At 45.1% G+C, this 13726-nt stretch overlaps 3 non-coding genes across 3 annotated transcripts; 2 read left to right on the top strand and 1 right to left on the bottom strand.

The window, feature by feature from the left end:
- Window positions 1-5071: 5071 nt before the first annotated feature.
- trnaq-uug (transfer RNA glutamine (anticodon UUG)) lies at window positions 5072-5162 on the bottom strand. Its single transcript is given in 2 exon segments — window positions 5072-5107; window positions 5126-5162. It is a non-coding gene; the product is annotated as a tRNA-Gln (tRNA).
- Window positions 5163-5343: 181 nt separating this feature from the next.
- Window positions 5344-5433, top strand: trnap-agg (transfer RNA proline (anticodon AGG)). The gene is given in 2 exon segments: window positions 5344-5379; window positions 5398-5433. It is a non-coding gene; the product is annotated as a tRNA-Pro (tRNA).
- Window positions 5434-13425: 7992 nt separating this feature from the next.
- On the top strand, window positions 13426-13515 carry trnap-cgg (transfer RNA proline (anticodon CGG)). Its single transcript is given in 2 exon segments — window positions 13426-13461; window positions 13480-13515. It is a non-coding gene; the product is annotated as a tRNA-Pro (tRNA).
- The last annotated feature ends 211 nt before the right edge of the window (window positions 13516-13726 follow it).

Genomic DNA, 13726 nt, shown 5'->3' with positions numbered 1-13726 from the left:
ATCTATGTCGTTGGTACCAACATGGACCACGACAACTGGATCCTCCCCCTCCCACTCCAAGTTTCTCTCCAGTCCAGAGGCGATGTCCTTAACCCTGGCACCGGGCAGGCAACACAGCCTTCGGGACTCTCGCTCTCGGCTGCAAAGAACTCTATCTATCCCCCTAACGATACTATCCCCTACCACTACAACATTTATTTTAACTCCCCCCAATTGAATAGCCCCCTGTCCACGGTGCTGTGGCCAGGTTGCTCATCCTCCCTGCAGTTCCTGCTCCTGTCCCCACAGGGAGTAAGAGCCTCGAACCTGTTGGACAAGTGCAAGGGCAGCGGCTCCTCCAACACTACCTCCTTGGTCCCCGCACCTGCCTCACTTCTAGTCACACCATCCTGACACTGGCCACGGACTACATCTGAATTAATTAATCTAATTGGTGTGACTACCTCGTGATACACAGAGTCCAGGTAACTCTCCCCCTCCCTGATGTGTCTCAGTGTTTGAAGCTCGGACTCCAGCTCTTCAACACGGAGCCGGAGTTCCTCGAGCAGCCAACACTTACTGCAAATGTGATCACTCTGAGCATCAATGTCCTCAATCACATTAGCTTGTTGCCCTTTCGTTGTTTTTACTTTTGAAAAGCATTGCTTGGCAAAGTGATTCTTTCCATTACACTTTGTGCACATTTTTCCAAACGCTGGGCATTGTCTTAACTGGTGTTTGTAACCACAGCGTTTACAATTAAAAATTGCATCCTCCGAATGCTTTTCATTTCTGTTCTGCCCACGTTTCTTCCCCTTGTAGTACACAGCACCGACAGCAGCATTATCACTCATTGCAATCGCATCATTATTGATTTCACTGAAAGTCTTCGTGTGCTTTCGAGCTAGCTCGCTGGCTTGGCATATTTTCACCGCATTTTCCAAATTTAGTTTGGTTTCTCTCAACAGACGTTCCCTGACTTTTTTATCATGAATACCAAACACAATCTGGTCACGAATCATGGATGCTTTGGGCTCAGAGAAATTATATGTCTGTGCTTTCAGTTTCAGATCAGTTATAAAGCTAGCAAAAGTCTCATTTTGTTGCTGTTTCCGAGAATGGAAGATGTATCTTTCATACGTCTCATTCTTTTTGGGAGCGCAAAGTGCATCAAATTTTTTTAGCACATCTCCTAATTTTTCTCTGTTCTCCACTGGATTAAATACAAATGTATTAAATACCTCTATCACCTGTGGGCCTGCAACCGTAAGCAGCAATTCTATCTTCCTTGCATCTGGCTTCGTACCGAATCCGATGGCTGCAATGTAGAGTTCGAATTACTGTTTAAAAGTCTGCCAATTGTAGTCGATTTTTTCTGTGAGATTCAAATTCTCCATGTCGCTTTTCACAATTATCAGCAGATCTTCACCATCCTGGCACCATGTTATGTTCATTAATAAATAGACATTCTTATTATGAACACAGCTAGCTTTTGTTAGTTACTTTGTTGAGCACATGTGGACTGGTACAGTATCTGTAGAGGCTTCCATCTTGACTGCTTCCTTGTGGGTAGCCTAGTGCCTCATGGGTAATGTAGTCTTAATATATATACAGCTGGGTAGTGCAGTCTTATATACAGCTCTACACAGCTCTACGGCTCCACCTAGTGTCCACTATAGAATGACATGTTATTGATCGTTGCAGTCCCCACTTAGGACACGGCAGACCAGCTGTTACATTCGGATTCAACTTTGCTTTCATTAACCATGTTGATATTTAGACAATGTGAAGTTTACACGATAAAAACTCATGTTCCACCAGACTCACTGCTACCACCTAAGCGTTCCTCAATCTTTCTGATAAAACCTGAGTGTTCATTTCTCACTCTGATATCTCCAGAGTATTGCTTACTCTCACTGATAGCTCCTCAGCGTCCCGTACCCTCTTCGATACATTCTGATCGCCCCTTACACACTCTCATACCTCCCGAGCGCTCATTAAACCTCTCTGATACCTCCTGAGTTCCCTTTCCCTCTATAATACCTTCTGAGTGTCCGTTACTCTCTCTGGTATCCATTTAGAGCCCTCATACCCACGTGATACTATCTCAGAAACCCTTCAATTCCCTCACAGCTTCTGAGCTCCCCATTGCTCTGGCAATCCCCTCTGAGAAACTCTGAGACTCCCTGATGCCAGGAGCAACGTGTGTTTGGAATGTTGCGGTGCAGGAGAAAGTGGGCAGAAACAGCTGCCTTTACATCGTGTGTGGGGAAAGGTAAGTAGATCTTGTATGTGAGAAGAGCGCAGAAACGTTTTGCCTGAAACTGCGCCCTTGAGGCAAGTTTTGTGTTGTCGGGTAAACTGCTACAGTGAAAGCACAAAATTAAAACAGAACATATTGGAAATATTCAATAGATCAGGCAGCATCTGAAGAGAAATTTTCCTTTTACCAGACGTCACTGTCCACTTTCAATTACACTTCACGTAACTTATAGCTTACAATTTCAACTCCTCCGTGCAAGAAACAGTTTGGGCTGAAATGAGGACTTTGCTGATTTGTGCAAATAGAGTGAGGCAGCAAAACAAAACTTCCCACTGCGGATTGGGCAAGGAAAGGACTCAGGAGTCTTGGATGCGTTGAAAAAGATCTCGTCTTAAATACAATAACGGTAGAATTCAAAACAATGCGTGTAGAGCACAGATGATTAGCGACCCACCGCCTTAACCCCTCAACCACCTCGCTCCATAAACAGAGCTCAGAAAGCTCTTTGTTTCCTTCTTTCTCAATGCAAAGCCCTTGACTCAATGCCGGCTTTCAATTATCAGTCACCAGTATCAGAAATAAAATCACACGAGTGTGGTAGCGTGGCCGAGTAGTCGAAGGCATTGAATTAAAACTCCATTTTTTCGGGGGCGTGGATTCGAAACCCACTCCTGTCATAAAATTGTATTGATTTTGTTTTTGCCCGAAGAAATGCTCGCTGCAAAGTTCAAAATAAAAAATAAATGATGGAGCGAACGTTGATCAGGTCAAGTAGCATCTAGTGAGACAGGCACTTCATCAACAATCCCTTCATTAAGCAACATCATGCGCGAAAAAACTGTTCTTTTTATTCCTTCCTGGAACGTGGGCCTCGCTGGCAATCCCTATCAAACGTAATAACGACGAGGATGGGATCCAGAACCCACGCGTACAGAGCCCAATAGATTAACAGTCCATCGCCTCAATTTCTCGGCCACCTCGTCTCCACCATACACTGCTCTCAGCCATTCCATTTCCTGCTTTTTGCATTTAAGCAGAAATACCCTGAAAGAAAGTTCACTTCACCGCTTATTCTGCCCGTGCACACAGATCTACAATGTTGAAAATGTACAATCAGCTTAATGTAAGCAAAAGGCCTTCCGCTGCTTCAGTTGAGGGACTGTCAAAAATGGTCGGTTTGCAGCCAGATTCAGAAAAGAAAAAGCGTCTCCCAGTTAATTAAACGACAGCGGCAGGACTCCAACCTGCAATCTTTCGATAACTGAAAAACTCGCAACCGAAGTAAGACGCCTTATCCATTAGGCCACGCGGCCGCTGAAGCTGCTGAGCCTCTTTTTATGGGGAGAATTGTGAGCAGATTCAAGGAAACTGCTCGCAAAAACAAGCGGATTAAGCAAAAGATAAACATATTTTAACTGAATGAACAGGACTTCTGCGAGCTGGGTTTGCACCAGCGCAGGGAATCGCAAAGCAACTTGAACCATAACATTGGCGGCTCGTTGGTCTAGGGGTATGATTCTCGCTTCGGGAATTTCTGTGGCTGATAATGCGAGAGGTCCCGGGTTCAAATCCCAGACGAGCCCAGTCACATTTAGTTAAACTCAACACCTCAGTCATGAAAGCTGAAATCGCTCTACTTTAAAAAACAAACGGAATGATCCGGGACTGTGAGCTCTGGCATTTGAAACAGACACAGAATGATCCGGGACTGTGAGCACTCCCGGTTTAAACAGACCCAGAGTGATTAACAACTGACCACGACCCATTCCATTAAAGATAGTCCTGATTTGCAATGCTTATGAAATCGATGGCAACATAAATCGGACTGTTTCTATAATAGGCGGCCGATTACAATGCCCGCTCTTCTGCTGGACGACAAATTGACAGTTTACTCCATTATAATTTTTCCATTTATCTCCGTCATTTCTCTCCAGCCAAATGAACTGAGTGCAGGTGTCAGCCGTGACTCAGCGGCAGCAAAGTCAAGCAGCACTCCAGAGACTTGAGCACATAATCCAGGCTGACACTCCAGTGCAGTACTGAGGTAGTGCTGCACTGTTGGTGCCCCCGTCTTGCTAGTAAGGCGTTAAACCGGGCCCTCCGATCCCATGAGAGTATGCCGAAAAGAGCGAGGATTTCTCGCCCATTATTTAGCTCTCAACCAAAGACACTAAAACAGAAAATCTCTTCATTAAGGTTGATAAATATTTTTGAAATTACATTGCCTCCTAAAGGAGAAATTTATGTTTCTGCTCCCTAAACATTTGCCTCTGGTCCCGCTACTCTTTCATTCGGTGACAATCTCAGCAGAAGAGAGGAGGAGTTCGACAATCTCCGAATCACGATCACTGCTCCACATTCATTCAAGATGTTGAAGAATTGCAGTGCTCTCTTTTAATTTTAACAAGATAGGAGTAATGCATGGGGCACAGACCAGGAGCACCAGGGCGATTCTGACGAAATTGCATTTGAAAGTTTATTTTAGGCAAGTTTCAGTTAAAAGCTCGGAAAGTGGACCAGTATCAAACGTAATAACGACGAGGATGGGATCCGCCTTCTCGATTAACAGTCCATCGCCTCAACCTCTCGGCCACCCCGTCTCAACCATGCACTGCTCTCAGCCATTCCATTTCCTGGTTTTTGCATCTAAGCAGAAATACCCTGAAAGAAAGTCCACTTCACCTCTTATCCTGCCCATGCACACAGATCTACAATGTTGAAAATGTACAATCAGCTTAATGTAAGCAAAAGGCCTTCCGCTGCTTCAGTTGAGGGACTGTCAAAAATGGTCGGTTTGAAGCCAGATTCAGAGTCGCCGAGTTAATTGAACGACCGCGGCAGGACTCGAACCTGCAATCGTCTGATAACTGAAAAACTTCGCAACCAAAGTCAGACGCCTTATCCATTAGGCCACGCGACCACTGATGCGGCTGTATCTCTTTTTATGGGCAGAATTGTGATCAGATTCAATTAAAATGCTCGCCAAAAAGAAACGGATTGAGGAAAAGATAAACATATTTTAACTGAATGAACAGGACTTCTGCGAGCTGGGTTTGCACCAGCGCAGGGAATCGGAATGCAACTTGAAACATAACGTTGGCGGCTCGTTGGTCTAGGGGTATGATTCTCGCTTAGGGAATTTCTGTGGCTTAAAATGCGAGAGATTCCGGGTTCAAATCCCGGACGAGCCCCGACACATTTAGTTAAACTCAACACCTCAGTGATGGAAGCTGAAATCGCTCTACGTTAAAAAAAACGGAATGATCCGGGACTGTGAGCTCTGCCATTTTAAACAGACACAGAATGATCCGGAACTGTGAGCACTCCCGGTGTAAACAGACCCAGAGTTATTAACAACTGACCACGACCCATTCCATTAAAGACAGGCCTGATTTTCAATGCTTATGAAATCGATGGCAACATAAATCGGACTGTTTCTATAATAGGCGGCCGATTACAATGCCCGCTCTTCTGCTGGACGACAAATTGAAGGTTTACTCCATTATAATTTTTCCATTTATCTCCGTCATTTCTCTGCAGCCAAATGAATTGAGTGTAGGTGTCAGCCGTGGCTCAGCGGCAGCAAAGTCAAGCAGCACTCCAGAGATTTGAGCACATAATCCAGGCTGACACTCCAGTGCAGTACTGAGGTAGTGCTGCACTGTTGGTGCCCCCGTCTTGCTGGTGAGACGTTGAACCGGGCCCTCCGATCCCATGAGAGTATGCCGAAAAGAGCGAGGATTTCTCGCCCATTATTTAGCTCTCAACCAAAGACACTAAAACAGAAAATCTCTTCATTAAGGTTGATAAATATTTTTGAAATTACATTGCCTCCTAAAGGAGAAATTTATGTTTCTGCTCCCTAAACATTTGCCTCTGGTCCCGCTACTCTTTCATTCGGTGACAATCTCAGCAGAAGAAAGGAGGAGTTCGACAATCTCCGAATCACGATCACTGCTCCACATTCATTCAAGATGTTGAAGAATTGCAGTGGTCTCTTTTAATTTTAACAAGATATGAGTAATGCATGGGGCACAGACCAGGAGCACCAGGGCGATTCTGACGAAATTGCATTTGAAAGTTTATTTTAGGCAAGTTTCAGTTAAAAGCTCGGAAAGGGGACCAGTATCAAACGTAATAACGACGAGGATGGGATCCGCCTTCTCGATTAACAGTCCATCGCCTCAACCTCTCGGCCACCTCGTCTCAACCATGCACTGCTCTCAGCCATTCCATTTCCTGGTTTTTGCATCTAAGCAGAAATACCCTGAAAGAAAGTCCACTTCACCTCTTATCCTGCCCATGCACACAGATCTACAATGTTGAAAATGTACAATCAGCTTAATGTAAGCAAAAGGCCTTCCGCTGCTTCAGTTGAGGGACTGTCAAAAATGGTCGGTTTGAAGCCAGATTCAGAACAGAAAAAGTGTCGCCGAGTTAAATTGAACGACCGCGGCAGGACTCGAACCTGCAATCGTCTGATAACTGAAAAACGTCGCAACCGAAGTCAGACGCCTTATCCATTAGGCCACGCAGCCACTGATGCGGCTGTATTTCTTTTTATGGGGAGAATTGTGAGCAGATTCAATTAAAATGCTCGCAAAAAGAAGCGGATTGAGGAAAAGATAAACATATTTTAACTGAATGAACAGGACTTCTGCGAGCTGGGTTTGCACCAGCGCAGGGAATCGCAATGCAACTTGGAACATAACATCGGCGGCTCGTTGGTCTAGGGATATGATTCTCGCTTAGGGAATTTCTGTGGCTTAAAATGCGAGAGGTCCCGGGTTGAAATCCCGGACGAGCCCCGACACATTTAGTTAAACTCAACACCTCAGTGATGAAAGCTGAAATCGCTCTACGTTAAAAAAAACGGAATGATCCGGGACTGTGAGCTCTGCCATTTTAAACAGACACAGAATGATCCGGGACTGTGAGCACTCCCGGTGTAAACAGACCCAGAGTGATTAACAACTGACCACGGTCCATTCCATTAAAGACAGGCCTGATTTTCAATGCTTATGAAATCGATGGCAACATAAATCGGACTGTTTCTATAATAGGCGGCCGATTGCAATGCCCGCTCTTCTGCTGGACGACAAATTGAAGGTTTACTCCATTATAATTTTTCCATTTATCTCCGTCATTTCTCTGCAGCCAAATGAACTGAGTGTAGGTGTCAGCCGTGGCTCAGCGGCAGCAAAGTCAAGCAGCACTCCAGAGACTTGAGCACATAATCCAGGCTGACACTCCAGTGCAGTACTGAGGTAGTGCTGCACTGTTGGTGCCCCCGTCTTGCTGGTGAGACGTTAAACCGGGCCCTCCGATCCCATGAGAGTATGCCGAAAAGAGCGAGGATTTCTCGCCCATTATTTAGCTCTCAACCAAAGACACTAAAACAGAAAATCTCTTCATTAAGGTTGATAAATATTTTTGAAATTACATTGCCTCCAAAATAGAAATTTATGTTTCTGCTCCCTAAACATTTGCCTCTGGTCCCGCTACTCTTTCATTCGGTGACAATCTCAGCAGAAGAAAGGAGGAGTTCGACAATCTCCGAATCACGATCACTGCTCCACATTCATTCAAGATGTTGAAGAATTGCAGTGGTCTCTTTTAATTTTAACAAGATATGAGTAATGCATGGGGCACAGACCAGGAGCACCAGGGCGATTCTGACGAAATTGCATTTGAAAGTTTATTTTAGGCAAGTTTCAGTTAAAAGCTCGGAAAGGGGACCAGTATCAAACGTAATAACGACGAGGATGGGATCCGCATTCTCGATTAACAGTCCATCGCCTCAACCTCTCGGCCACCTCGTCTCAACCATGCACTGCTCTCAGCCATGCCATTTCCTGGTGTTTGCATCTAAGCAGAAATACCCTGAAAGAAAGTCCACTTCACCTCTTATGCTGCCCATGCACACAGATCTACAATGTTGAAAATGTACAATCAGCTTAATGTAAGCAAAAGGCCTTCCGCTGCTTCAGTTGAGGGACTGTCAAAAATGGTCGGTTTGAAGCCAGATTCAGAACAGAAAAAGTGTCGCCGAGTTAAATTGAACGACCGCGGCAGGACTCGAACCTGCAATCGTCTGATAACTGAAAAACGTCGCAACCGAAGTCAGACGCCTTATCCATTAGGCCACGCAGCCACTGATGCGGCTGCATTTCTTTTTATGGGGAGAATTGTGAGCAGATTCAATTAAAATGCTCGCAAAAAGAAGCGGATTGAGGAAAAGATAAACATATTTTAACTGAATGAACAGGACTTCTGCGAGCTGGGTTTGCACCAGCGCAGGGAATCGCAATGCAACTTGGAACATAACATCGGCGGCTCGTTGGTCTAGGGATATGATTCTCGCTTAGGGAATTTCTGTGGCTTAAAATGCGAGAGGTCCCGGGTTGAAATCCCGGACGAGCCCCGACACATTTAGTTAAACTCAACACCTCAGTGATGAAAGCTGAAATCGCTCTACGTTAAAAAAAACGGAATGATCCGGGACTGTGAGCTCTGCCATTTTAAACAGACACAGAATGATCCGGGACTGTGAGCACTCCCGGTGTAAACAGACCCAGAGTGATTAACAACTGACCACGGCCCATTCCATTAAAGACAGGCCTGATTTTCAATGCTTATGAAATCGATGGCAACATAAATCGGACTGTTTCTATAATAGGCGGCCGATTGCAATGCCCGCTCTTCTGCTGGACGACAAATTGAAGGTTTACTCCATTATAATTTTTCCATTTATCTCCGTCATTTCTCTGCAGCCAAATGAATTGAGTGTAGGTGTCAGCCGTGGCTCAGCGGCAGCAAAGTCAAGCAGCACTCCAGAGACTTGAGCACATAATCCAGGCTGACACTCCAGTGCAGTACTGAGGTAGTGCTGCACTGTTGGTGCCCCCGTCTTGCTGGTGAGACGTTAAACCGGGCCCTCCGATCCCATGAGAGTATGCCGAAAAGAGCGAGGATTTCTCGCCCATTATTTAGCTCTCAACCAAAGACACTAAAACAGAAAATCTCTTCATTAAGGTTGATAAATATTTTTGAAATTACATTGCCTCCAAAATAGAAATTTATGTTTCTGCTCCCTAAACATTTGCCTCTGGTCCCGCGACACTTTCATTCGGTGACAATCTGAGCAGAAGAAAGGAGGAGTTCGACAATCTCCGAATCACGATCACTGCTCCACATTCATTCAAGATGTTGAAGAATTGCAGTGGTCTCTTTTAATTTTAACAAGATATGAGTAATGCATGGGGCACAGACCAGGAGCACCAGGGCGATTCTGACGAAATTGCATTTGAAAGTTTATTTTAGGCAAGCTTCAGTTAAAAGCTCGGAAAGGGGACCAGTATCAAACGTAATAACGACGAGGATGGGATCCGCATTCTCGATTAACAGTCCATCGCCTCAACCTCTCGGCCACCTCGTCTCAACCATGCACTGCTCTCAGCCATTCCATTTCCTGGTTTTTGCATCTAAGCAGAAATACCCTGAAAGGAAGTCCACTTCACCTCTTATCCTTCCCATGCACACAGATCTACAATGTTGAAAATGTACAATCAGCTTAATGTAAGCAAAAGGCCTTCCGCTGCTTCAGTTGAGGGACTTTCAAAAATGGTCGGTTTGAAGCCAGATTCAGAACAGAAAAAGTGTCGCTGAGTTAATTGAACGACCGCAGCAGGACTCGAACCTGCAATCGTCTGTTAACTGAAAAACCTCGCAACCGAAGTCAGACGCCTTATTCATTAGGCCACGCGGCCACTGATGCGGCTGTACCTCTTTTTATGGGGAGAATTGTGATCAGATTCAATTAAAATGCTCGCCAAAAAGAAACGGATTGAGGAAAAGATAAACATATTTTAACTGAATGAACAGGACTTCTGCGAGCTGGGTTTGCACCAGCGCAGGGAATCGCAATGCAACTTGAAACATAACATCGGCGGCTCGTTGGTCTAGGGGTATGATTCTCGCTTAGGGAATTTCTGCGGCATTATAAATGCGAGAGTTCACGGGTTCAAATCCCGGACGAGCCCCGACACATTTAGTTAAACTCAACACCTCAGTGATGAAAGCTGAAATCGCTCTACGTTAAAAAAAACGGAATGATCCGGGACTGTGAGCTCTGCCATTTTAAACAGACACAGAATGATCCGGGACTGTGAGCACTCCCGGTGTAAACAGACCCAGAGTGATTAACAACTGACCACGACCCATTCCATTAAAGACAGGCCTGATTTTCAATGCTTATGAAATCGATGGCAACATAAATCGGACTGTTTCTATAATAGGCGGCCGATTACAATGCCCGCTCTTCTGCTGGACGACAAATTGAAGGTTTACTCCATTATAATTTTTCCATTTATCTCCGTCATTTCTCTCCAGCCAAATGAACTGAGAGTCGGTGTCAGCCGTGGCTCAGCGGGGGCAAAGTCAAGCAGCACTCCAGAGACTTGAGCACATAATCCAGGCTGACACTCCCGTGCAGTACTGAGGTAGTGCTGCACTGTTGGTGCCCCCGTCTTGCTGGTAAGACGTTAAACCGGGCCCTCCGATCCCATGAGAGTATGCCGAAAAGAACGAGGATTTCTCGCCCATTATTTAGCTCTCAACCAAAGACACTAAAACAGAAAATCTCTTCATTAAGGTTGATAAATATTTTTGAAATTACATTGCCTCCTAAAGGAGAAATTTATGTTTCTGCTCCCTAAACATTTGCCTCTGGTCCCGCTACTCTTTCATTCGTTGACAATCTCAGCAGAAGAAAGGAGGATTTCGACAATCTCCGAATCACGATCACTGCTCCACATTCATTCAAGATGTTGAAGAATTGCAGTGGTCTCTTTTAATTTTAACAAGATATGAGTAATGCATGGGGCACAGACCAGGAGCACCAGGGCGATTCTGACGAAATTGCATTTGAAAGTTTATTTTAGGCAAGTTTCAGTTAAAAGCTCGGAAAGTGGACCAGTATCAAACGTAATAACGACGAGGATGGGATCCGCGTTCTCGATTAACAGTTCATCGCCTCAACCTCTCGGCCACCCCGTCTCAACCATGCACTGCTCTCAGCCATTCCATTTCCTGGTTTTTGCATCTAAGCAGAAATACCCTGAAAGAAAGTCCACTTCACCTCTTATCCTGCCCATGCACACAGATCTACAATGTTGAAAATGTACAATCAGCTTAATGTAAGCAAAAGGCCTTCCGCTGCTTCAGTTGAGGGACTGTCAAAAATGGTCGGTTTGAAGCCAGATTCAGAACAGAAAAAGTGTCGCCGAGTTAATTGAACGACCGCGGCAAGACTCGAACCTGCAATCGTCTGATAACTGAAAAACCTCGCAACCGAATTCAGACGCCTTATCCATTAGACAGCGGCCACTGATGTGGCTGTACCTTTTTTTATGGGGAGAATTGTGAGCAGATTCAATTAAAATGCTCGCAAAAAGAAGCGGATTGAGGAAAAGATAAACATATTTTAACTGAATGAACAGGACTTCTGCGAGCTGGGTTTGCACCAGCGCAGGGAATCGCAATGCAACTTGAAACATAACATCGGCGGCTCGTTGGTCTAGGGGTATGATTCTCGCTTAGGGAATTTCTGTGGCTTAAAATGCGAGAGGTCCCGGTTTCAAATCTCGGACGAGCCCAGTCACATTTAGTTAAACTCAACATCTCAGTCATGAAAGCTGAAATCGCTCTACTTTAAAAAAAACGGAATGATCCGGGACTGTGAGCTCTGCCATTTTAAACAGACACAGAATGATCCGGGACTGTGAGCACTCCCGGTTTAAACAGACCCAGAGTGATTAACAACTGACCACGACCCATTCCATTAAAGACAGGCCTGATTTGCAATGCTTATGAAATCGATGGCAACATAAATCGGACTGTTTCTATAATAGGCGGCCGATTACAATGCCCGCTCTTCTGCTGGACGACAAATTGAAGGTTTACTCCATTATAATTTTTCCATTTATCTCCGTCATTTCTCTCCAGTCAAATGAACTGAGTCTAGGTGTCAGCCGTGGCTCAGCGGCAGCAAAGTCAAGCAGCACTCCAGAGACTTGAGCACATAATCCAGGCTGACACTCCAGTGCAGTACTGAGGTAGTGCTGCACTGTTGGTGCCCCCGTCTTGCTGGTAAGACGTTAAACCGGGCCCTCCGATCCCATAAGAGTATGCCGAAAAGAAGGAGGTTTTCTCGCCCATTATTTAGCTCTCAACCAAAGACACTAAAACAGAAAATCTCTTCATTAAGGTTGATAAATATTTTTGAAATTACATTGCCTCCTAAAGGAGAAATTTATGTTTCTGCTCCCTAAACATTTGCCTCTGGTCCCGCTACTCTTTCATTCGGTGACAATCTCAGCAGAAGAAAGGAGGAGTTCGACAATCTCCGAATCACGATCACTGCTCCACATTCATTCAAGATGTTGAAGAATTGCAGTGGTCTCTTTTAATTTTAACAAGATATGAGTAATGCATGGGGCACAGACCAGGAGCACCAGGGCGATTCTGACGAAATTGCATTTGAAAGTTTATTTTAGGCAAGTTTCAGTTAAAAGCTCGGAAAGGGGACCAGTATCAAACGTAATAACGACGAGGATGGGATCCGCCTTCTCGATTAACAGTTCATCGCCTCAACCTCTCGGCCACCTCGTCTCAACCATGCACTGCTCTCAGCTATTCCATTTCCTGGTTTTTGCTTCTAAGCAGAAATACCCTGAAAGAAAGTCCACTTCACCTCTTATCCTGCCCATGCACACAGATCTACAATGTTGAAAATGTACAATCAGCTTAATGTAAGCAAAAGGCCTTCCGCTGCTTCAGTTGAGGGACTGTCAAAAATGGTCGGTTTGAAGCCAGATTCAGAACAGAAAAAGTGTCGCCGAGTTAATTGAACGACCGCGGCAGGACTCGAACCTGCAATCGTCTGATAACTGAAAAACCTCACAACCGAAGTCAGACGCCTTATCCATTAGGCCACGCGACCACCGATGCAGCTGTACCTCTTTTTATGGGGAGAATTGTGATCAGATTCAATTAAAATGCTCGCCAAAAAGAAACGGATTGAGGAAAAGATAAACATATTTTAACTGAATGAACAGGACTTCTGCGAGCTGGTTTTGCACCAGCGCAGGGATTCGGAATGCAACTTGAAACCTAACGTCGGCGGCTCGTTGGTCTAGGGGTATGATTCTCGCTTCGGGAATTTCTGTGGCTTAAAATGCGAGAGGTCCCGGGTTCAAATCCCGGACGAGCCCCGACACATTTAGTTAAACTCAACACCTCAGTGATGAAAGCTGAAATCGCTCTACGTTAAAAAAAACGGAATGATCCGGGACTGTGAGCTCTGCCATTTTAAACAGACACAGAATGATCCGGGACTGTGAGCACTCCCGGTGTAAATAGACCCAGAGTGATTAACAACTGACCACGACCCATTCCATTAAAGACAGGCCTGATTTTCAATGC

The sequence above is a fragment of the Somniosus microcephalus genome, unplaced genomic scaffold (genome assembly GCF_052327205.1).
Source record: "Somniosus microcephalus isolate GS21.2 unplaced genomic scaffold, FLI_Smic_1.0 unresolved_chr1, whole genome shotgun sequence".
NCBI lineage: Eukaryota > Metazoa > Chordata > Chondrichthyes > Squaliformes > Somniosidae > Somniosus > Somniosus microcephalus.
Note: the sequence above shows the minus strand (reverse complement) of the source record. Positions and strands in the feature narration are given on the sequence as shown.